The sequence below is a fragment of the Symphalangus syndactylus genome, chromosome 10 (genome assembly GCF_028878055.3).
Source record: "Symphalangus syndactylus isolate Jambi chromosome 10, NHGRI_mSymSyn1-v2.1_pri, whole genome shotgun sequence".
Classification (NCBI taxonomy): domain Eukaryota; kingdom Metazoa; phylum Chordata; class Mammalia; order Primates; family Hylobatidae; genus Symphalangus; species Symphalangus syndactylus.
In genome coordinates this window covers 17,838,619-17,862,171 of record NC_072432.2, presented here as the reverse complement: position 1 = coordinate 17,862,171, position 23,553 = coordinate 17,838,619, and the positions used below count along the sequence as shown (strand labels likewise).

At 45.4% G+C, this 23,553-nt stretch overlaps 1 protein-coding gene across 5 annotated transcripts in view; it reads right to left on the bottom strand.

Annotated features, from left to right (window-relative positions):
* The window catches only part of FAM107B (family with sequence similarity 107 member B), a 255,320-nt gene that overhangs the window by 76,843 nt on the left and 154,924 nt on the right, over positions 1 to 23,553 (bottom strand). The window contains exons 1-2 of one of the 5 annotated variants that reach the window (XM_063610092.1): positions 8,840 to 9,012; positions 7,915 to 8,041 (exon numbers count right to left, since the gene is read on the bottom strand). The exons of 1 other annotated variant lie outside the window; for it this stretch is intronic. The gene's annotated coding sequence lies outside the window, so the exon portion shown is untranslated. Of the gene's footprint in view, positions 1 to 7,914; positions 8,042 to 8,335; positions 8,354 to 8,839; positions 9,044 to 23,553 lie in introns of those variants that run through there. 3 more of the 5 variants (XM_055296538.2, XM_063610089.1, XM_055296543.2) reach the window with 3 other exon arrangements.

Below are 23,553 nucleotides of genomic sequence, written 5' to 3'. Positions count from 1 at the left end.
CCTCCACCAGACTCCCCATATCAATCAATGGCACCATCTTTCACCCAAAGGCTGAGGCCAAAAGAGCAGGTGTCACCCGCAATGCCTTTCTCTCTTGTATCAACTCCAATCCATCTCACCAGCGGCACCCCAGCTGGTCTCCCTGCTTCCATTCCTGGCCCTGTGCAGTCCCCACGGCCCTCCACAGCCACAGGGACACACTTACAAAATACAAGGTCCATCTCCTGCACGCCCTGCTCAGAACTCTCCTGTGGCTTCCTCATCAGCCACGTCCTCACCACGGCCTGCCAGGCCTCCTTGGACCCCGCCGCACAGCTCTCTTCCTGCCCTGCCCACTGGCTCCTCTCACACAGGCCCTCTGGCCATTCCTTCCACAGCAAGCTCCTGCCAGCCACTGGGCTGATATTTGCACTTGTTTCTGTGAGGCTCATCCCCTTGCCTCACTTAGATCTCCAATTCTCCTCCTCGGAGGGGCCTCATCCTAATAAAAACACAACCTGCTCTCCCACCAGACTCCAGCCCCCTGAACTGACTTAGTTTTCTTTACATCACTGACCACGGGAATCACCTTGTCCACGTATCTATTTACCTTCTGTCATGCACTAGCATATAAACTCCATGCAGGCAGGGAGTCTGTCTGTCCCACCCACCATCCTAGCCAGTGATCCCACCGATCCCCAGAGCCTGGAACAGTGACTGGCATATGGCAGCATTCATTAAATAGTTGCTGAATGAATGACGAAATGTCATAAAGAACTTGACACCATGCCTGGCCACACATAAGATGATCAAGAACTGTTCATTGATTATAATAATAATATTACCAGTATTATTACTGCATTTCACAGGTAAGAATATGCGAGCCCCAAGAGGGCAACTGACTCACTCAGGTCAAACTCTACGTCTGATGCCTATGACTTCTATGACACCTCCCATTCCATGGGCACAGAATAACAGAATTCACCCACCGCAGCAGGAACCTGAAAGATGATGTAGCTGATTCTCTTGCACACCCCATGCCCTGCCTCCTCTCACCTTCTAAGAGTCACCTATCCTAAGGGGTGGCCCACATGCTGTCCCAATTCCAGAGCATTCCCTAAAAGGACAAGCAGGCATAAAGAATGCAGGCTTCTATCTCTATCTCACCCTAAGACAACTCTTAAGAGGTAGGTGAGTGTGACTATTTCCGTTTTACAGAAGACGACGCTGGGAAACAGAAATAATGACATGCTCAAAAGTCATATACTCATTCAGGGCAAGCTTAGGCTTAAGAGTCTGAAAGTTTTTCAAGTCTAGGCCTCTCTCTTTCCAATACACTACTTTACCCTGCACATTCACCAAGAAAAGAAAAAATGAAAGAAAACCCTGACCAGTGTTTCAAATAGAATCAAGTAACAAGAGAAAGAGTATTATAAAGCGCCCTCTACATACGCATATGCACAAATGGCATTCTTAACTTCCTCCAGGACACAGGAATTTTGATACATCTACATTAAACACTCACAAACCACTTGTGATTATTTATACTGCAGGATTTCATAATGAGACTGTACAATTTTTGTAAACTCATTAGCATTCACCAGACACCTTAAAACTTGGATAAAGCGTCAATTTTAACTTTCACAAAGTATGCTGTGTCTCATATATTAATAATGGCACAGAAAAGCTTATACCACAGTATGACAGCCCTCTTTCCTATACACTTTACTATGACACTTTAGGAACAATGCCAAAACTCATGTCCAAGAATAGAATAAAACAGGCTATTTCTAATATGAAAACCCGGTTATCTTTAAAACTCTCCTGTAGGCAAGAAGAGATACTGAGGAGCAGGTGGGGACGAGGGACAAAGCTCCCATCCTCCCTCCCAAGTGTCCCTGTGTCCGCATCTTGACATCACTGCCAGCTGCGTTACTAACACTCTGAGTTGAGGCCAGGCACGGTGGCTCACACCTGTAATCCCAGCACTTTGGGAGGGGATTGGCAGGTGCATCATTTGAGGTCAGGAGTTTGAGACCAGCCTGGCCAATATGGTGAAACCCCATCTCTACTAAAAATACAAAAGTGAGCCGCGCGTGGTGGCACATGCCTGTAATCCCAGCTACTCAGGAGGCTGAGGCAGGAGAATCGCTTGAACCCAGGAGGTGGAGGTTGCAGTGAGCCGAGATGGTGCCACTGCACTCCAGCCTGGGTGACAGAGTGAGACTCTGTCTCAAAAAAATAAAATAGGCCGGGCGCGGTGGCTCACGCTTGTAATCCCAGCACTTTGGGAGGCCGAGGCGGGCGGATCACGAGGTCAGGAGATCGAGACCACGGTGAAACCCCGTCTCTACTAAAAAATACAAAAAATTAGCCGGGCGCGGTGGCGGGCGCCTGTAGTCCCAGCTACTCGGAGGCTGAGGCAGGAGAATGGCGTGAACCCGGGAGGCGGAGCTTGCAGTGAGCCGAGATTGCGCCACTGCACTCCAGCCCGGGCGACAGAGCGAGACTCTGTCTCAAAAAAAAAAAAATAAAAAATAAAATAAAATAAAATAAAATAAAATAAAATAAAATAAAATAATAAAAAAAACTCTGAGTTGAAATGTCTAAGTCCTTAGCCCATTTTTGAGTTGGGTTCTTTGTTTTTTTACTGTTGATTTGTGGGAATCCCTTACACTTCTTAGATATTAACCCCTTATTGGATATGTAGTTTGCCAACATTTTTCCCCATTCCACAGGTTGCCTTTTCACTCCGTTGACTGTTTCCTTTGCTGTGCAGAAGCTTTTTAGTTCAATGCAATCTCGTTTAGTTTTGGTTTTGTTGCCTGTGCTTTTAGCGTGGCAGCCGCGTAATTACTGCCAAGACCAGTGTCCTGAACGTCTTCCCCTATGTTTTCTTCCAGGAGTTTTGTGGAACCAACTTAACCATCAAGGACAGATGAATGGGTACAGACATGTGGTAATATACACACAATGGAATACTAGGCAGCCTTAGAAAAGAAGTAGTTCCGCCACAAGCACCAGCATGTATGAACCTGGAGGACCAAGTGAAAGAAGCCAGGCACAGAAGGACAAATGCCATGTGACTCCTCTTAGATGAAGCATCTAAGTAGCTAAATTCATAGACTTGAAGAGTGGAATGGTGGTTGTCAGGGACTGCAGTGGGGGAAAATGGGGAGTTACCAACCAATGGACCCAAGGTTTCAGTTCAGCAAGAGGAATAAGCTCTAGAGAGCTGCCCTACAACATTGTACGTGTAGTCAGCAATAAAACACCATACGCTTAAAAATCTGTTAAGAGGGTAGATCTCATGTTAAGTGCTCTTATCACAGTAACATTTTGCAAAGAACATTTTTTGAAAGGTTGTGGGCACTAGCATAACAGCATAAACACCCCTCACTTGCCAAATCTCAGGGACCACATGTCCCCACCATGCGTGGGAGGTGCATATAACCCAGGCAGCCTCACAGATGAGAATACTAGAGCTCAAAGGGGTTATGGGACTTGCTGGAGGTCAAAGAGCTGGGGCCTGGATCCTCACCCTGACAGGCCGGGCTCACAGCTCCACACCTTTCCCCTATACCACATTAAGCACCTTGCTCCGTTCAGCAACTCCACTCCTCTGGCCCAGGCTGTGCCCAGGCAGGGCTGTCACCTGGAGATGTTCCAGCATAATTCAAGTCAGCACTGACAACAGAAAGGAGAGAGAGAATGAGGAGGCAAAACCCTCTAACCACATGCATCTAAACCTGCCATGGTCGGAAGAGCCAGTCTGCAACCTGCATTTTTTCTACCTTGTTTCTATGGGAGACTTGACCACACATACATAACCTGAGGGTTGCTGGTGCTCAGTGTCCCCCGGCTTCAAGACTTCTAAGTCTCCTGATTGCTAAGGACTTCAGCAGCCCCACCAGGAAGAGGCCTGCTGAGCAGCCCAGAGGGTCCCCTGCCCTCTCACAGCCTCTAAGGGGGTGCTCTTCTTACACCCCAGTCTCTCTGCCACAGCAGGAACCCCAAGACGTTGCTGTGTGGAGGAAACATCACTGTCACCAAACCACGTGACTTACACACACCCCCAACACCACTACAGACCACAGGGCCTGTTTTAGGACTATTAATGTGTGCTTAACTCACATCCTTGGTAGGCTAGGCCTGGGGGCTCATGTCTATAATCCCAGCACTTTGGGAGGCCAAGGCAGGACGATCACTTGAGCCCAGGAGTTTGAGATCAGCCGGAGCAACATAGTGAGACCTCATCTCTACAGTTTTTTAAAAAAAGATATGCTTAACTCACATCTTTGGTAAAACATCTTTGATCAGGGAATATAAAAGAATGTAGAATCTGCGGCTGAATAATGATTTCTATTTCCACAGAACACACACACTCAACACAACTCACTCCTCGTGGGGAAGTCCTTCTTTCTCAGTGCCAGCATGTACCCTGCTGTGGGATCACTGCTATTCCTTGTTCTACAAAAAAAAACTCTTTTCCATCACATACATCTCGTGAATCTCAGAACTCAATTTTACTCTTTAAATATTTTTAAAGCTGAAAGATTTATTTTCACTTAAAAACAAAAAGTCAGTCCCAAAGTCAAGAGTTCACCTGGTGTCAAAGCAACATTACCTCCTTTTTCTGCATCTCTCTCCCTGTTTTCCTTCCTACAGCTCATCTGAGTCCAAATAACATTCTTAATTAAGTCTTCTCACTCTTTCCCCACAAATTCCTCTTATCTTTTCATTTGCAACAAAACCTCTGGTGGGGACAGCTGTAGTCGGGTGCCCTTTGCATGATACAAGTCCTCACTCCTGGAATCCAGGCCAGCTCAGGACACCACGTCCTACCAAAACTGGCTTCCCAGGGCTACTGGCCACAAGGTTTACCTTCAGCAAGGACACTGGGACAGAACCATACGGTTTCCTGATCCACCTTCAATCCCAAACGACAAAGTGTCGGAACCCCACAGCCAAATTCCAGACAGAACTGAGGAGTCCACCTCATCTGTTCAGCTAAGCCCCTACCAGCAGGCTCTGAACTGATGGGCGCTGGGCAAATCCCCATGCAGCTCCACGGCCTGCCACACCCACCCACCCTGACATTTCCACCATCAGAAACCCAACCCCCACCTTCACTGGCATTGACATCATTCTTTCTGAGATACCTTAATTCACCAAGCACTGCTTTCCCTTCCCAGCTCTTAACTGTAATTAAATAATTTTTGTGTAATTCTGTATAATTCTTTTTTATGTATATTTTTTAGCAACAGGCTCTCACTCTGTCACCCAGACTGGAGTGTACTGGCGAGCTCACAGCTCACTGCAGCCTCGAACTCCTGGGCTCAAGTAATCCTCCTGCTTCAGCCTCCAGGGTAGCTGGGACTACAGGCACGCACCACCACTCCCAGCTAATTTTTAAAAATGTGTTGTAGAGATGCGGGTCACTATGTTGCCCAGCCTGGTCTCAAACTCTTGGTCACAAGCAATCTGCCTGCCTCAGCCCTCCGAGTAGCTTCAACCACAGGGGCGCGCTGCCACACCCAGCTAATTTTTTGTAGAGATGAGGGTCACTATGTTGCCCAGGCTGGTCTCAAACTCCTGGCCTCAAGCGGTCCTCCCGCTTCAGCCTCCCAAAGCACTGGGATTACAGGCACGAGCCACTGTACCCAGCCCAGTTCTTAAATATCTTCCTCACCTGCCTTGTAGTCTTGTTCACAGCAGTAAACCCAGTGCCTGGCACATGACAGACACTAAATGTCTGGTGAATGGAGGGTAAATGACAAGCAAAGCCTCCCCATCAACCTTAAAATAGCCCCTTGTCCATGCACCATGACTAAATGGCAATTTAATCCAGCTTGCCAATAATCTTTATTTCTTTCACTGATGGGGTACCGGAATCAGAGATATGAGATGGGTAAGACTGTCCATTCCTCTTCAGCACGTTTCCTAAGTACTTAGGGTGAGGGAAACTTCAGATGGATTAGGCCCAGCCCTTCTTGAACTAGAAAGGAAAAGGGGAGAAAAATGGTTTGTTTCAAGAAGGAAAAGTAAAAATAGGCCATGAGTAGACAAGGGAACTATACAAAGAAATGCAGCAAGGTCTCATGAGGTCATCCCAAGGCCACACTCGACCCCATGATGCACACAGAGGACATCCCACTCCAAAGCAGCTTTCCCACCCCCGAGTGTGCCCCACAGCACACTAGCACCCATAGCCACCTTCTCTAGGCTGAAAGAAGAGCGACAACTCCCCCAGATAGCCGGGGACTTCTACAAATGCCCAAAATCTAGATCTCACTTACCCAAACTCCCAACTCATTTCCTTAAAACACTTGCACACAGAATTCTGGAGTGAAGTGGCAGAAGGTAAGTTAGGAGTAACATTAAGCCATATTCCTCATCTTTCCTCTTTCCATCAGGAGAGAAGTCTTCTACCCCTCCACCATTTCCAAAGAAAATCAGTAAAACTCTTTTCCACCTTTACTTGTGACATTTTAAACAACTAAGAGTCAAAGGAAAGACTGAATGAATGAATGAATGAATGAATAACGGCGTCCATCCTCCCACATCAGGAACAAGATTTCACATGTCAACTTCTCAGAAGCGCAAATCAAGTCCATTTTTAACCATCCAAGGAAGGGGATCTCCAGTCCCCTGGGGTAGGAGATTGTGATATTTCCTATTGGAGCTTCGTTTGACTTTTGCAGACAGAAAGGCATCACGACTCCTGAAGGAATGCCGATCATCAGAGCACACTGCATGCATGACTCATTCACAGGCCACTACTACACCGCAACGCTCCCCTGAGCGTGCGTGCAGATTAAAGCGTCCCGAGTGTTAGGAACTGCAACAAAAATGCACCTGAGTGGACACAGCCACAACTTCCTTCTTGTAAATTCTTCTAACTTCAAAATGTATTGCATCATCCTAATGATCAACCTACTTCTAAACGGTTGTCTCAAAGACCTCTATTTTGCATATTAGAGAATTCAAAAGTCCAAAAATGTTACAAGAGGAAAATAAAAGTGTGTAATGACAAAAGCTTCCAGTGGCCAAATCTGTGGCTAAAGAACGATTTTATTTTAAAAGAACATACACACTTAACACAACTCACGACTCTCAGGAGGAAAACCCTTATTTTACTTTCTCAGTGCAAGGTCTTTAAGAAGCCAGCATGCACCCGGTTGTACAATCACTGCTATTCCTTGTTCCACAAACAAGAATTCCTTTCCATCACATATTTCTCATGACTCTCAGAACACAATGTTACCTTTAAAATATTTTTAAAGCTGAAAGATTTCATTTAAAGACAAAAGTCAATCCCAAATGACTCCTGAATTCAAAAATATAGTCCGTGAAACTTTTTTGTCAGCCCATTCTTCCAAATAAAGTGGAAATTTACATTGCTTTTCCTGTATCTTTCTTCTCCCTTCTGTACAGGTGGTTATTTGCAAACCTATAAGAAAATATATTTCAAAACAACTTGTCCGTATTAATGTTGGATGTAAGTGGCATACCAATATTGTAGAATTATCATGATTAAATTTATTTTAGGCTGATGTGGCTGGTCGGTAATGCTCTCATTTACCACCCCACCCTCTTTCCCTCCCTCTCTCTCTTTTCCTCTTTCTCTATTACACACACACACACACACACACACTATGGCTGCTTGCCAAGGCATAAATTAAGCAAAGATGCCTTCATCCTTAGGGTGTGTTTGTGTGGTGAGCATATGAGTGGTTTTTTTCCATATATTTTCAATGTTTTAATTAATATATAAAATTTTCTAATGAAAAGTTTTAAACCGGAAACCAGCGGCGCTAAGAAATCTTCTCTGGACAGGCAGCCCAGACACTATTTCAACTTAAAGCCACTTGGATAGATAGAATTTCCAAAGTGATGTTAGGAAAACGTGGCTGGAGGAGAAAACCGATGTACTTGATAGCAAGAAATCGCAAGTTTAAGAATGTGAAGTCGAACAGGCCTCATTCCGTTTTTCTTTATGACCCCTCAAAATCGCACCCATCTTATCAAGTAACTTTGCTCCGCTGTCATTGCCTAAAATCTTTGGGAGGGAGGAAGGAAGCAGGCTTGGTACCTTGCAGCAGAGAATGAAATCTGCAGTTTACCCTCTCAACCTAATTCCTCTTGCAGATTTCACAAGTGGTGGACACCATCCCCTACACAACACTAACACTTGGCCATACGCATCAGTGCCACCTCCAAGGGACCTAAAGATGCCTGGGGGAAATTATGGAACCCAAATTCAATTAGGACTCCTTGTGTGTGTTACACCACCCCATATGCTAGGTTCACTGGAACAGTGGAGAAAGAGAAGAGGCAAAAGAGGAAAAGTTACTTGCAGACTGGAGTCAGTGTCACGGCCACCTTCTGCGCGGGGCAAACCTCCCCGGCCCCCGCTTTGTCAGCCGGGCGGGGGCTGGCGTCGGGGCGCGACCCGCTCCACGCCGGGCGCCGCAGGGCGAGGGGCGCCGAGGGCGGGCATACGGCGCACACGGCCAGGCAGCACACACCGCGCCGGGTAGGGCTCCCCCACGGCAGCGCCGAGGAGGCAACAATGAGCCGGGTGGCCGCTGGGCCCCTTCCCCGCAGCGGCCCCCGCCTCCGCGGCGCCCCCCGCCCGGCCCCGCCGCGTGGCCGCCCTGAGCCCCGGCACCTCCCGGGCGCCGCGCGGGGTGACCCGTGGTCCCTGCACGCCCGCTGCCCTCCCGCGCACGGGGACCCCCCAACCGCCCGGCCGCCAGCCGAGAGGGTCCCCGGGGCCGGGGTCGGGCCGGGCCGCCGCCCGCCTCCCCACGCCCCTCGTCTTTGTGTGGAAAGTAAGTGCGGGAGGCGAACCTACCTCGGCGCGCACAAAGGCGCGCGGCTCCCTCCCAGCTCGCTCCGGGCGCCCGCGGCAGCGCCCAGCGGCCCGACTGCTCGGCGGCGGCCCGAGGCGGCGCGAGGGCGGCTCCGGCGGCAGAGGCCCGGCCCGCAAGCCAGTCCGGCTCAGAGCGGCTCTTGCTCCCCGCGGCCCCGCGCGTCCGAATTAAGCGGCGGGGCGGGGCGGGGCGGGGCGGAGCGGCAAGGCCACGCCCCCGACGCGCCCCGCCCCGGCAGCCCCGCCCCCGCCTTCCTTCCACGGCTCGTGCGCGTCGGGCGGAGATCCAGAAAGGCCGGGCATCCGCGCCGGGAGGGGCGCCAGCCGGGGCTGCAGCGCTCGGCCTCGGGGACTCGGTGGGAGCGAGAGCTGGAGGGGAAGCGCGGCGACCCCGGATGACCGGGAAAGTGGGAAGGCGGCCGCGTGGGTCACAGCCACAAAGCTCCGGGGCGCTCACTCTCCTTTTTTCTCACTCCCTCGTTCCCTCGCTCTCTCCCTCTACCTCTCTGTCTCTCTGTTTCTCACACACACACATTCTCTCTTCTTTTATCTCTTCTCTCTCCCTTAATGTCTTTCTCTCTCATTGTCTCTCATTCTCTCCCTCATTCTCTTTCTCTCATTCTTTCTCTCTCCCGTCTCATTCTTTCATTCTCTCTCTCTCTCTCTCTCTCTGTCCTCACCCCCCATCTCTCTGTCTCTTATTCTCTCTCACACACAAAGTATCCAAGAGCATCTGGCTCCTGGGTGTCCGGGCTCCGTCTCCCCGGCAAGTCTGCGATGCTCAGAGGCCGTCCCCATAGAAATCCTGCTAATTCCTCTTGGAAGAAAACGCAGACGGAATCAGGGAGGAAAAGGAGACATTTGTTGTAATTGTACAAATTTACGGTCAAGCCAGGACCCAAAACCCAGTGACCTGGGCATTCACCCATTTTCCTCCCCTCCCTTCATCAAAGGGTAATTGGAAATTTAAATATGCAAGAAAGAAAGGGTTTATCCTGCGTCTTCTCTGCTCTCTGATCTTTTCTTCAGCTCTCTTACAAGTGCTTCTCTGGCCAACCCTAAGGCTCTGAGATTACCATCTACTTGAATCACAGCAGGTACAAAATCAGGGACTGAAACAGTATCTGTTTCAGCGTAGCAAAAAGGACAACAGGTTCGTGGATTTTAGATCAAAAGCTTTTTAACTGTCTTGGCAACAGATGACTAAGGGCTTATTTATGGGGAAATTTTTCTGACTAAGACAGTTTGGGTCATAGTCATACTGAAAAGTCACATCAGTTATGGATTTTGGTAAACAAATTACTTATTCCAAAGATATCTATCACACACCATGCTCTAAGCCACAGCCTGCCCGCCAAGTAAGGGTCTGGCCATCCCTGGGTCCCTGGAAGCCACTGAGGGGTGGAATCGCTGCCAGAGAACTTAAAGAAACTCCTTCCCAGCTCAGGAAGCTGAATTCCGTGAACTTTATACATGGTGTTTCCTATGATTTTTCCTTCTCTCCCGTCCTTGAGTTGTGTTTCTGTTCTTGACAATGGCTCCGCCAGTCACCAAACCAAAACCTAGGATCCAGCCTAAACTCTCTCCCTCCCTCCCCACATGGGCATCAACTCCAAGGCCTGTGCAGTGTACACAATTCCTGGCTATCTCCCTCCCCCTCTGCTGGCACTGCCACTGTTGCCTTTCAGCTCAGTCACAATATGGTGGCAGGGGTTTCCTAACTGGCCCCAGCCTCTGATCTAACACATGGTTTTCCTCTCAACTTTCTGGGGTGCAAGTGAACTTTCCAGGTGCAAGATGCTCAGTTTCCTCCTCTGCTTGAAACACTTTAGTGGGTGCCTGCTTCCTGCTACATGATCAAGTCGAAGCTCCCCAGCAAACATCCAAGGCCCCACTCAGCCAGAGTGCCGTATTTGCTAAGTGGCCCTGCTCTGTGGTGAAGACTAGATGAAATAATGAATATATGGCCTTGTCATGCTCTTCCACGGGCTTCCCCTCTGCCTAGCAGACCTTCACCAATCCTCAAGAGCTCCTCTCCTCTCTGAGAATCAGTCTTCTCTGGAAAGCCTTTCCTGACCTGCTCACACTAAACGGATCTTTTCTGCCCCTCCCATACCCGACATGGTATTGCCATTATTGCACTGTATCATAAATATGTGCCTCTGTGAGCCCAGAGTTTGTGCTTGACATATATACATATCTTTATACTCACTTGCCTAATGTAATATCTGGCATATGGGAAGTGTTATGGACTAAACTGTGTGCCACTTACCCCTATAATTCATATGTTGAAGCCCTAACCTCCAATGTGACTGTATTTGGAGACAGGACCTATAGGGAGGTAATTAAGGTTAAATGAGGTCATAAGGGTGTGACCCTACGCTCATAGGTCTGGTGGCCTTATATAAGAAGGCAGAGACACCAGATCCCTCCTTCCTTCTCTCTTCCTCTCTCCCTCCCTCCGTCCCCACTGTCCCTTTCCCCACTCTGTCTTTCTCGGCCCAAACACAGAGAAGAGGCCACATGAAGACACAATGAAAAGGCACCAACTACAAGCCAGAAAGAGAGACCTTACCAGAAACCAACCCTGCTGCCATCTTGATCTTGGACTTCCAGCCTTCAGAACTGGGGGAAAATGAAATGTCTTGTTTAAGCCACTCAGTCTGTGGTATTCTGTTATGGCAGCCCCATCAGATGAATAGGAGAAGCATGCATTGGATTCGAGATTCTAACCAAAGATGCATTGGATTCAAGATTCTAAACCCCATCCCAGCAGTGAGCCTGACTTCTCCATACAAAGTAGCCTGGATGAACATCTGAGATGCAAGGCCACAGGCAGAGTGTCTGAATGTGATAAGTGACCGCAGTCTTTTCCCTGCCTGCCCCGTGAGAGAAATAGAAACAAAGCCTCGTTCCATACTCTGGGGTATAAATGCCTACAGGCTCAAAGTCACGATGCTATCTTTTGCACCGGGTACCATAATTTCTTTTAAACCAAAAACAAATAAGAGCAAATATTTACTTTGAATTTATTAATTAAAATAAAAGACAGGAGGCCAATATCAATATGCTAAATCCGCTCTTTTGGGCTGAATATCTCACATCCGTAGGGAATCTTAGTGGGATTTTAATACAGGTAAGATCAAGTATCCAGTTTGGTTTGGGACCCCTGGAGCCACTGTGGGTGGATCGCAGGAAATAAAAACTTAAAGGTTATGAGCCATGGTGATATTTCCATTTGTATCCATACCATCCACCACAGTGTCTGCAACATATCACTGTGTGTGTGATAGATGTTTGTTGAATGAATAAGCCTGGTACTTCCCAGGGTTATAACGGGCAACACCGGACCCTCAGCCCGAGTCTGATATACTGTAGATTTCACATTCTGAATGTAGACAGGACTCTGGAAAAAGTCAAGGGAACTAGTGGCCTAAATAGCCTGCTGGGTGGTATTTAAGATTTTGTTCTGGGGCTGACACAGTTTACCAGGTGGCTTAGAGGGTCTTTACTGATTTGTTTTCAATACAAATACTGATTTCCCTTACAATACAAAGGGAACACTCTGCTGAATGGTTTCTGAGTCATTTAACCCATCACTGGTGATAGATTCTCTGATCTTGCATTACTGGAAAACATACATAATAATTTTCCATTTCAGAGCAGCAACCTACAGCGTCACCCATATACTCCACTATGACCTCATCCTTTAGCTTGGACATCTGGGGACCTTGCAAATTCATTCCTAAGGAAAATTGAACAAAGCAGAAGTGACTATTTGGGGACGTAAAATGATACAAAGCAAATCAATTTGGAATAAGACGTGTTGCTTTTTTATCTTCTACTTTGGTCATTTTGCTCATGCATAATCTTAAAAGTGTTACTTTACACCCAAGCCACCATGCCGAAGAGTTCCAAAGAGATGAGAAAAACTTAACAATGCCCTCGAGCAGAGAAATTTGTTTTGACATGTATACTCTTTTGTATCTTAAATTTTGCACTGTGTATGTGGACATTTGAATCGTAATCCATTCAAAAAGCAATAAAATCATAATTTTAAAATCCTATTTTTAAGCCACGCTCTCTCATTCTATGTCAATTATCTATCACATCGCCTCAAAACTTTAGTGGCTTAAAATAAGAACACGTGCTTTGCTCACAATTCTATGGGTTGGCAATTTGGACAAGGCTCAGCTGGGATGTCTTATTTCTGCCCCATGTGGCATTAGCTTGGCTCTGTCATGCATTTGCAGTCAACTGGGAGGTTGGCCAGGGACTGGCTTGCCCTGAGTGGTCTCAAAGTCCAGAAGTTGATGGCAGCTGTCAGCTCAGGCATCTCAGATCCCCTTGTATGGCCTCTCAGCAGGCTAGATAGGACTTCCTCACACAACAGCCCGGTCCAGGAGGGTGACAAAAGAAGTGGTAAGGCCCCTGGAGCTCTAGCATTATAGGTCTAGAAGAATGATAGAATTCTGCTACATTCTACCATTAAAAATGTCACAAGGTCAGCCCAAATCCAAGATTTGGAGAAAGAGACCCCCCTTGATGGTGGAAGCAGTAGTCATATTGCAACAGGGCTTCAGTGCAGTACTAGGAGAGGAGGAATTCTTGTGGCCATCCTTGCAAATAATCTTCTTCTGAATCAGACATGAGGAACTACAGAATGGAGGGCAAAGTAACAGGTGCTAACAATAGTCTCAAGGGAAATCTTTCTGATGATAAGACAAAAGCACTTGGGTATTCAGCATAAAACCCACAAAGACAGATGCAATACATTGGTATTGGCCTCATGGCCTCAACTGATAGGTCAAAGAAAATAGTTAATTCCTGCTTATTTGTTTTTGGTTTCAATACGAAAAAGATGAGGGAAAGAAAAAAGAACAAAGGCTTTGGGACTATAATGCAATTAAGGTGGACTGGGTTCTAAATCAGTGTTTTAGATATCTATTGCTGCATAACATCTTACCATAGACGTAGTGGCTTATAACACCCATATATTGACTCATCCTTTTTTTAGTCCAGAAATGGCATGACTGGGGTCTATGCTGAAGGCCTCCCAAAGCCAAAATCAAGATCTTGGCAGGGCTCATAGTTCATCTTGTCTGGAGCTCAAGGTCCTTTTCTAAGGTCATTCAGATTGCTGGCAGAATTCGGTTCTTTGTGGTTATAGGACTGAGGACCCAGTTTCTTTGCTGGTTGTCAGCTGAGAGCTACTCTCAGCTGCTAAAGGCTAAAGGCTGTCCAGAAACCTCATCATGTGGCCCTCCCCATCTTCCAGTCAGCAGTGTCTCAACAAATTCTTCTATGCTTCCAATCTCTGACTCGACCATCTTGGACTCTAGACTCAGATTTAAAGTGCTCATGTGATCAGGTCAGGCACACCCAGATCATCTTCCTATCTTGACAGGTAACTGACTCGAGACCTTCCTTACATCTGCAAAATCCCATCACAGCAATACCTAAATTAGGGTATGACTGAATAACTGGAGAAGATGTGTGTATATCAGAGGCCAGGAATTGTGGAGGCTATCTTAGAATTCTATGATAGATGGAAGGATAGGCAAAGAGACAGATGCTCTTTAATACAAACAGAGAATGTGAGGGCAGGCAGAAGGTGGAGACCTTGGAGAGGTATCACATGCAGAGCTCAGCAGTAAACCAGGAACCAGGCCTAAGAAGGAATTCTCATTGAGTAATAACTGAGCTCCCACATGGTTCAGCGGTTACCAAGTCTTCATTGAACCCTGATGACCTGAATACTGAAAAAAATAGGGAAAGGAAAACAGAGTTAAGAACATGGCATCTAGGCCAGGCGTGGTGGCTCACGCCTGTAATTCCAGCACTTTGGGAGGCCGAGGCAGGTGGATCACGAGGTCAGGAGATTGAGATCATCCTGGCTAACACGGTGAAACCCCGTCTCTACTAAAACTACAAAAAATTAGCCAGGCGTGGTGACGGGCACTTGTAGTCCCAGCTACTCGGGAGGCTGAGGCAGGAGAATGGCGTGAACCTGGGAGGCAGAGCTTGCAGTGAGCCAAGAAGAAATCACACCACTGCACTCCAGCCTGGGCAACAGAGCAAGACACCATCTCAAAAAAAAAAAAAAAAAAAAAGAATATGGCATCCTAATTTTATCATTTAAATAGCATAATCATGTAAATATAACAGAATTTCCTTTATTTTGCTTAACTGGTTTGCACAATTGTTGTATGATATTAATGTAATGTTCCATAACCCAGGAAGATAATGCTTTTCAATAAAGAGACTTAGAGAACTCATTTGTGGAAATTTTTTCGGAAATGTTGTGTGGTTTGCCGAGCAAATATAGCACATGCATACCTTTTTAAATTAATAGTACTTAGGAAGGATCAAAATGATATGCCCAAATCTGTAAGAATATGCTAGAAACCAGATGATAAGCTGTTTGATTAAAAGAACCTCTGTGCATGAGCATTTGTGAGCACAGGAATGGAATTACTTGATTAAATATGCTAATAGCACCAACAGTAAAGATGAGTATTGCCCCCTGCAGTAGTTATCCGCTACAAAAGCATTTTGCAAGCTCCAAAACAGAGCTGTACTTCATCATGTAACTGAGTACTTTGCCAATTCTAGAGAGTTTAAAAATTCAGGAGAGTTTTATTTTCCAAACATTTAATAATGCCTAAAACACTTAATTTCGTTTTTAAAGAACATTTGCTTTTCATTGTCCACAATTTTAAAATCAAAGAGACTCTATGAAATGGTGGTTCTAACTTGTACATCACGAAGGATCAAGAGAAACAGCTGTCACTCACATAAACGACTACTGAATGATGCAAAGATCTGCATTTTACGTTTTATTTTCTTTACATGAATCCAAAACCAGAAAAAAGGATTTCCTGAGAGTCTTCCTGTGTATTAAAACTAAAATCTCTAAATAGCAAAGAGAGGGGGAACAAAATCCTTAAGCACTCATCTTGTCAAAAATATTAAGGTACCTTAATGGTAGACACTAATGAGTAAACAAACCATCTCTGCAATTAAGCAACATGAAGATAATTTCTGTAAATTTCCTAATTCAAATAACTAACATACAATACAAATGGCCAAATTTCTGTGAATATTCTACAATTTGCTCCAACTTTTTTTTCTTCTTTCTGATATTTGCTCCGGATACAGAATTTCCATTAGCAGGAAGTATCCCTTGGAATGCTTATATTATTAATAACTAGTTGAATGCCAGTTTTTATATATATATATATTCACCTAACTTCTATTAATTGCAATAAAATAAGTTCATGGAAGAATGGAAGGAAGGCTAGGCTAGGGCTAAAGAGATCTGCCTGGTGACCTTGGATAAGAAACTTATCCAAAGCTTCAGTTTCCTCTGGACTTAACAGTAAATGAATTCATAGTTATTTCTGTAGTCCAGAGATGGCATGGCTGCATTCTCTGCTGAAGGCCTCCCAAAATCAAAATCAAGATCTTGTCAAGGCTCATAGTTCATGTCATCTGGAGCTCAAGGTCCTCTTCTAATCTCATTCATTTAAAAAATATGTATAAAAATATATATGTATAAATTTTTCCTTGCTAGTTATTAGCTGGGAGTCACTCTCAGCCACCAAATACATATATTTATATATTTATATCCTCATACATATAAAACATTTATATGTCCTTACTTTTGTGTGTATATGTGTATGTGTATGTATATGAGTATAAATATATATACATGTTATATACATAAGTCATTATTTATATAAAAAGTTCCAGCTTTAGTTGTTTTGCTCCCCAGGCTTATCTGGAAGAGGGAGCTGTGTGATCCACTCCAACCTTAGAAGTAAAGTTCAAACTGCAGCTAGTGTTAAATCGTGCCAGAGAAGGTTTGCTTATTAACTCTGCTCACAGAAGTGTGTGACCCACACATTTGACCTGCTAGTGATTACTGGACTTTTAAAACTGCTGTTCAAGTAATAAGATTCTTCTATTTGTTCCACCGAATTTAACATGAACTAAAATTCCAACTAATGTTAGTGTTAGCTGGATAATGTTAATTTAATAAAAGTTGGAACTTTATAAGGAAAAAGAGAGAATGAATGCATGATGGAAGGACAGAGTCCTTGGGCAGCTGAGAGCAGTTTCTGGAAAGGTTTTGCAATTCTCCTTGTTCATCTCTCAGTTGCCATCAGCACTCAGAACAACCTGCCCTGTCCTTCCTTACTTACCCTGTCCAAGATTCCAGCTTGTTCTGGTGGCCTCCTTTTTCTAAGTCCACAGCTAACACACATTGCAGGAAACTGTACTTTGACAGGCACCTGCTTTTCTCAGCTCATTTCTCTCTGCAACAATTGCTTCAGCCATTTGCTATCATTTGTATCATTTAATACACAAACAATTACAAGGACAAAATAAAGAAATACAAAGATAGATAGAACTCTCCTTGTCTTTGACAGACCAAAGAAAATAACAGACCTTTGTCCAAAATGATAAGTGACAGACAGTCTGAGAGACAAAGACACACGGAGAAAGAACAAGTAAAAAAGATTGGGAATAAAAATGGAGACATAATTGTAGATATCCCAAAACTAAAAACAGCATACAAAAACACGATGAGCAACTTCGTCTGGAAATGCAGATGAAGTAAAAATTCCTAGAAAAATACAAGTCGCTACAAAGTGACTCAGGATGAAATAGGTAAACTTTCTTTTTTAAATTTTATTTATTTATTTGAGACAGAGTCTCAGTCTGTCGCTCAAGGTAGAGTGCAGTGGTGCAATCTCAGCTCAGTGCAACCTCCACCTCCCAGGTTCAAGCAATTCTCCTGCCTCAGCCCCCCGAGCAGCTAGGATTACAAGGGTGCACCACCATGGCCGGTTAATTTTTGTATTTTTAGAAGAGACGAAGTTTCACCATGTTGGCCAGGCTGGTCTCGAACTCCTGACCTCAAGTGATCTGCCCACCTCGGCGTCCCAAAGTGCTAGGATTACAGGTGTGAGCCACTGCACCGAGCCCATAAACTTTCAATGAATTGAATTGGCAGTTAAAATTTTATCATAGAACAGGAGAAACCTAGTGGTATGGAAATTGATTTTAAGAATGATTTGCTCATGACCATTCTTAGCTTGATTGGAGAGATTCACAGTCTTTTAAAAGACAGTTTATCCATGTGACTAATGAAAAGCAGAACTTCTCTTTTTACTCGGAACTTCCTTACTTACCCCTATGCCCCCTTATTAACCCTGACAGGTTTTTCACTGCATGAACTTCAAGATAATCTTCATTTCCTCATTTACATCCTACATCTACTTCAGTGACAAAAGCAAGACATTGCTTTCTCTATCATTTCTCTCAAATCTACATTTTTCTCTCCATCTCTATCAAATTCTGCCTGACCCACAGACACACAATCCTCAGAGTGCATATCCACTAATACTGCTCTCCTTCCGTCTGCCCCACACAAGTATACACTATGACTCAAGTCATCTCACAAACAGGCCACATCAGCTAGGCTAATCTAGTAAAACAAATTGTGCAACGCTTTCCCCTCAAAGCCAGACAACTGGCTTTTCCCTTATTAAAATTCAAAGTCAGCTGGGGGTGGTGGCGCACACCTGTAATCCAAGCACTTTGGGAGGCCGAGGTGAGCAGATCACATGAGGTCAGGAGTTCGAGACCAGCCTGGGCAACATGGTGAAACCCTATCTCTACTAAAAATACAAAAATTAGTCAGGAGTGGTGGCGGGCGCCTGTAGTCCCAGCTACTCGGGAGGCTGATACAGAAGAATCACTTGAACGTGGGAGGCAGAGGTTGCAGTGAGCCAAGATCGCGCTACTGCATTCCAGCCTGGGCGTCAGAGTGAGACTCCATCTCAATAAATAAATAAAATTTGAAGTTGCTTCTTTCTTTCCCACGAAACAGTTGTTGTCCTGTGAGGGTCACAGATCACATGAGGTCCTTTGGGCTCTCAGAGGCTCTGAGCATGATCAGAAGCCATCAGTGTGTGTGTGATACTGAAAGCCAGGAGACTGAATTCGCCACCAAGGGAGAAACTGAGGCCTGTGCCCAGGGCGCTCTGGCATTTAGTGATCGGGGAGCTGCTGGGAACTGGCAAAAGAGACAGAGAAGGAGCCAGGTGCAGTGGCTCACGCCTGTAATCCCAGCACTTTGGGAGGCTGAGGCAGGTGGATCACCTGAGGTCAGGAGTTCAAGATCAGCCTGACCAACATGGTGAAACCTAGTCTCTACTAAAAATACAAAAATTAGCCAGGCGTGGTGGCGCATGCCTGTAATCCCAGCTACTCGGGAGACTGAGACAGGAGAACTGCTTGAACCCAGGAGGCAGAGGTTGCAGTGAGCCAAGATTGTGCCATTGCACTCCAGCCTGGGTGACACAGCAAGCGAGACTCTGTCTCAAAAAAAAAAAAAAAAGAGAGAGACAGAGAAGGAATGGCCAGTGAAAGTGAATGGGACCAAAGGGAGCTATGAATAAAACCTGGAAACCAAGTGAGACCAGGGTTTCAAGCAGGAGAGGATGTGATGGGCACCTTTCTGAAACACTGCTACCAGGTTGCATGAGACAGGGACTGTACCAACCCAAGAATCACTCAGGGAGCAGCAGAGATGAAGACCTGGCTGGAGTGGCTTCAAGACATAATGGGAAAAGAGGAATTGGAGGCAGCTAGTATAGGCAGCTTTGTCAAGGGTAGTAGATGGAGGGGAATCCAGGGCCAAGAAATGTTTTGTTTCACTGTTTTGCTTGTTTTTAAAAATGGCAGAAACTGCTGGGTGTGGTAGTTCACGCCTGTAATCCTAGCACTTTGGGAGGCCGAGGTGGGTGGATCACTTGAGGTCAGGAGTTCAAGACCAGCCTGGCCAATATAGTGAAAACTCATCTCTACTAAAAATACAAAAATTAGCTGGGCATGGTAGGATGTGCCTGTAGTCCCAGCTGCCTGGGAGGCTGAGGCAGGAGGATCACTTGAACCCAGGAGGTGAAGGTTGCAGTGAGCCGAGATCATGCCACTGCACTCCAGCCTGGGTAACAGAGTGAGACACCATCTCAAAAAAAAAAAAAAAAAGGCAGAAACGAATAACTTTCTGTAAGTTGATAGGAATGATCTTGCAGGGAGAGAATTAATGGATACCTTTTGGTCTTCTGGACATTAAGCCTAGGCCTCACTGAAGTGAACTCTCCTCTAGCCAAGTTTCCTGTGAGGCATAAATACCCTCACTGCCACCTCCCAACCTTCATTCATGATGTTCCCTCTAGCAGAAATGCTCTTCCTCCCCTCTGTTAGCAGATCCAAGTTTTGCCCATGCATTAAGTTTCTGTTCAAATCTTAGGTCTGCCACGAGGCCTTCCTTAAATTTTATAACCTAGACCAAGTGCTTCTTTAATTTTTAATAGCACTTAGCATTTATAAATTACTTATTAAGTATCTCCGTGTGAAAAGGAGTGAGCTAGATTTGGGAACAGAGTAAGTTAAATAAAAAGCACCATTCTATACTCAAGAAGCTAACAAACTTCTTATTTGTCCTATATAATAATTTTTTGTACGTGTTCCCTAATTACCTTGTCAACCTTAAAGGCAGGCAGGAATCAATGTTTTCATCTTTTTTAGTGCCTAGCACAATAAGTACTTCACAATCAGAGCTAGAAAGATATTTATCAAATTAAATTAAAAATAAATATGATGGAATTACTTAGGCATACTTCCCAATTGTATAAAATAATCACAGAAATTTCTCTTAATAGTTTATTCCTTCAAACATTTTATAACAATTATTTTAAAACTTTCTAAAAGAGGTTGGATATGTCCCTGCTATGTTAAATAAAGAGCCTTAAGGACAGTGGTTTTTTGTTTTTTTTTTTTTTTTTGAGAAGGAGTCTCGCTCTTTCATCCAGGCTGGAGTGCAGTGGTGCGATCTCGGCTCACTGCAGGCTCCGCCCCCCCAGGGTCACGCCATTCTCCTGCCTCAGCCTCCCGAGTAGCTGGGACTACAGGCGCCCGCCACCTCACCCGGCTAATTTTTTGTATTTTTAGTAGAGACGGGGTTTCACCGTGGTCTCGATCTCCTGACCTCGTGATCCGCCCGCCTCGGCCTCCCAAAGTGCTGGGATTACAGGCGTGAGCCACTGCGCCCAGCAAGGACAGTGGTTTTTAAAAATAACAATAATAATATTGACCTGCTTGTGGATTACTGAACTATCTTTATTGAAAATTTTGATAAAGCTGAACTAAGCGCACGTTGCATGTTTGTTGGAATGACTGTTCTTAAGACTCAGTTTTATATACAAGAAAAAATCTGATTAGCAGTTCTACGGAGCGATTGGAAATTCGAGCTTCAAAAGTACCACAGAAATGAAAAGACAAGGCGCATTGTTTTTACTAAGATTTCCATAATTCTCACTCCTCTCCTGATGACATAAAGAAAGCCCAGGGGATTATTAATGAGGTTGAAAGTGAATATGCATGAGCTGGAATCACACCAAGAAGTGGATAAAAGGTATTGTTCCATTGCCTAGGTCAGCCTGGTACAAAAAAATGGAAAGACCCAGTGGGTATATTATTGGCAAGTTTGTGGAAGACTTTCTTCTAGGCATATTGGAGAACACAAAACTTTACAGAGTGAGAATAGCAATAATGGAAGGTACACTCCAGAGAGTAAGGAGGCTGGGCTCAGTGGCTCATGCCTATAATCCCAGCCCTGTGGGAGGCCAAGGCAAGCAGATCGCTTGAGCCCAGGAGTTGGAGACCAGCCTGGGCAACATGGAGAAACCCTGTCTCTGCACAAAAAATACAAAAATTAGCTGGGTGTGATGGCACATATCTGTGGTCCCAGCTACTTCAGAGGCTGAGGTGGGAGGATGCCTTGAGCCCTGGGACGTCGAGGCTGCAGTTAGCCATGATTGTGCCACTGTACTCCAGCCTGGGTGACAGAGGGAGACCCTGTCTCAAAAAAATAAAAATAAAATAGAGAGAGAGAGTAAGGAAAGTAAAAATAAAAATAAGGCAGGCAGGTGGGTGAATAAGAGAAAGATAAGGAAGAGAAGAAAAAGGAGAGGAGCAATAGGGGAAAAGAGAGAAGAAAGAGAACCGAGAGGAAGAACTAATAACAGACAAGAATGCAGCAGGAGCGAAGAAAAGGAAACGAAGAGGCTGGAAAGGAAAAGGAAATTAACCGACTCGGGATATTTTCAGTTTTTTTTGAAGATCACGCCCCGGTTTTCACTGTGAATGAAAGACTCAGGAAACAAGCCTTTCCTGTTGGGATCTGTGTGTAATTCCTGCTCTGCACCTTGCTAGCGATTGTTGCATATCAAGATAAAAGCATCTGCAGAGAGAAGTGGCTTGCACCTGAAGGTGGAGCAGGGTTGGGGTGGGGGGGCCTTACTGGTTTTAATCACTGGAGAGGATACATGTCTCTCAAACTTGCAACAGGAAGTGAGGGAGAGCCTGGGTCTTGCTCACAGGGAGTCAAGCCACGCAGGAGACACTGTCTTTTCAAAAGTGGTCTAAACTGAGTATGATTTAACATAAAATTGTACATTCTGGCATCTGAAGCTTAAGATATCCTAATTTCACAATTGATGGCTGCTTAGAAGTGATGAAACACGGAAGTGGCTATCTATGTTTGAGCAGAGACAAAAGTAAAACTGTGTGCTCAGAGCTTGAACACATGTAAAGCAAGAGCAAGCTGTCCTGGTAGGGAAGAAAGGACATCGCTGCATCTAGGAAGGTGCTGTCCAGTCAGGAGTAAAGAATAAAGAACCAGAGACAGTTTCAGGTAGACGCCAAAAAAAAAAAAAAAAAAGGCCTGAGACAGGCCCGTGACCCAGAGTTTGGTGCCTAATTACTGTGGTGGCGCATGCCTGTTTTCCCAGCTACTTGGGAGGCTGAGACGGGCAAATTGCTTGAAGCTGGGAGGTGGGGTTTATAGACGTGAAGCACCACACCCAGCTTCTTGAAGTGAAAATTTTTTTTTTTTTTTTGAGACGGTGTCTCGCTCTGTCACCCAGGCTGGAGTGCAGTGGCGTGATCTCGGCTCATTGCAAGCTCCACCTCCCGGGTTCACGCCATTCTCCTGCCTCAGCCTCTCCGAGTAGCTGGGACTACAGGCGCCTGCCACCACGCCCGGCTAATTTTTTTTGTATTTTTAGTAGAGACGGGGTTTCACCGTGGTCTCGATCTCCTGATCTCATGATCCGCCCGCCTCGGCCTCCCAAAGTGCTGGGATTACAAGCGTGAGCCACCGCGCCCGGCCTGAAGTGAAATTTATATACAGTAAGATTTACTATTTTTAGTGTACAGATCTATTAATTTTGACTCATGTAATACAGTTGTGTAACCACCTCCACAATTATCATAGGGAATATTTCACCACCTAAAAAAGTTGACTCATGTCCCCTTGTGGTGAATTCCCTCCTCCCCACCCACAGTCTTTGCAATTTTTGCTCCATAATTCTCCCTTTGCCAGAATGCAACATAAAGGGTGTTAGACAGTTCACAGTCTCCTTCGGGGCTGCTTTCACTTCACATAATGCTTTTGAGATTTCTCTGTGTTCTTGGGTGTATCAGTAATTCGTTCTTTTTATTTCCAAGCAGTATTCCATTATATTGCTTATCTCAGTTTATCCATTTACAGTTGACGAACTTGGCTTGTTTGCAGTTTGGGGTGACTATGAATAAAGCTGTTATAAACATCTCACACA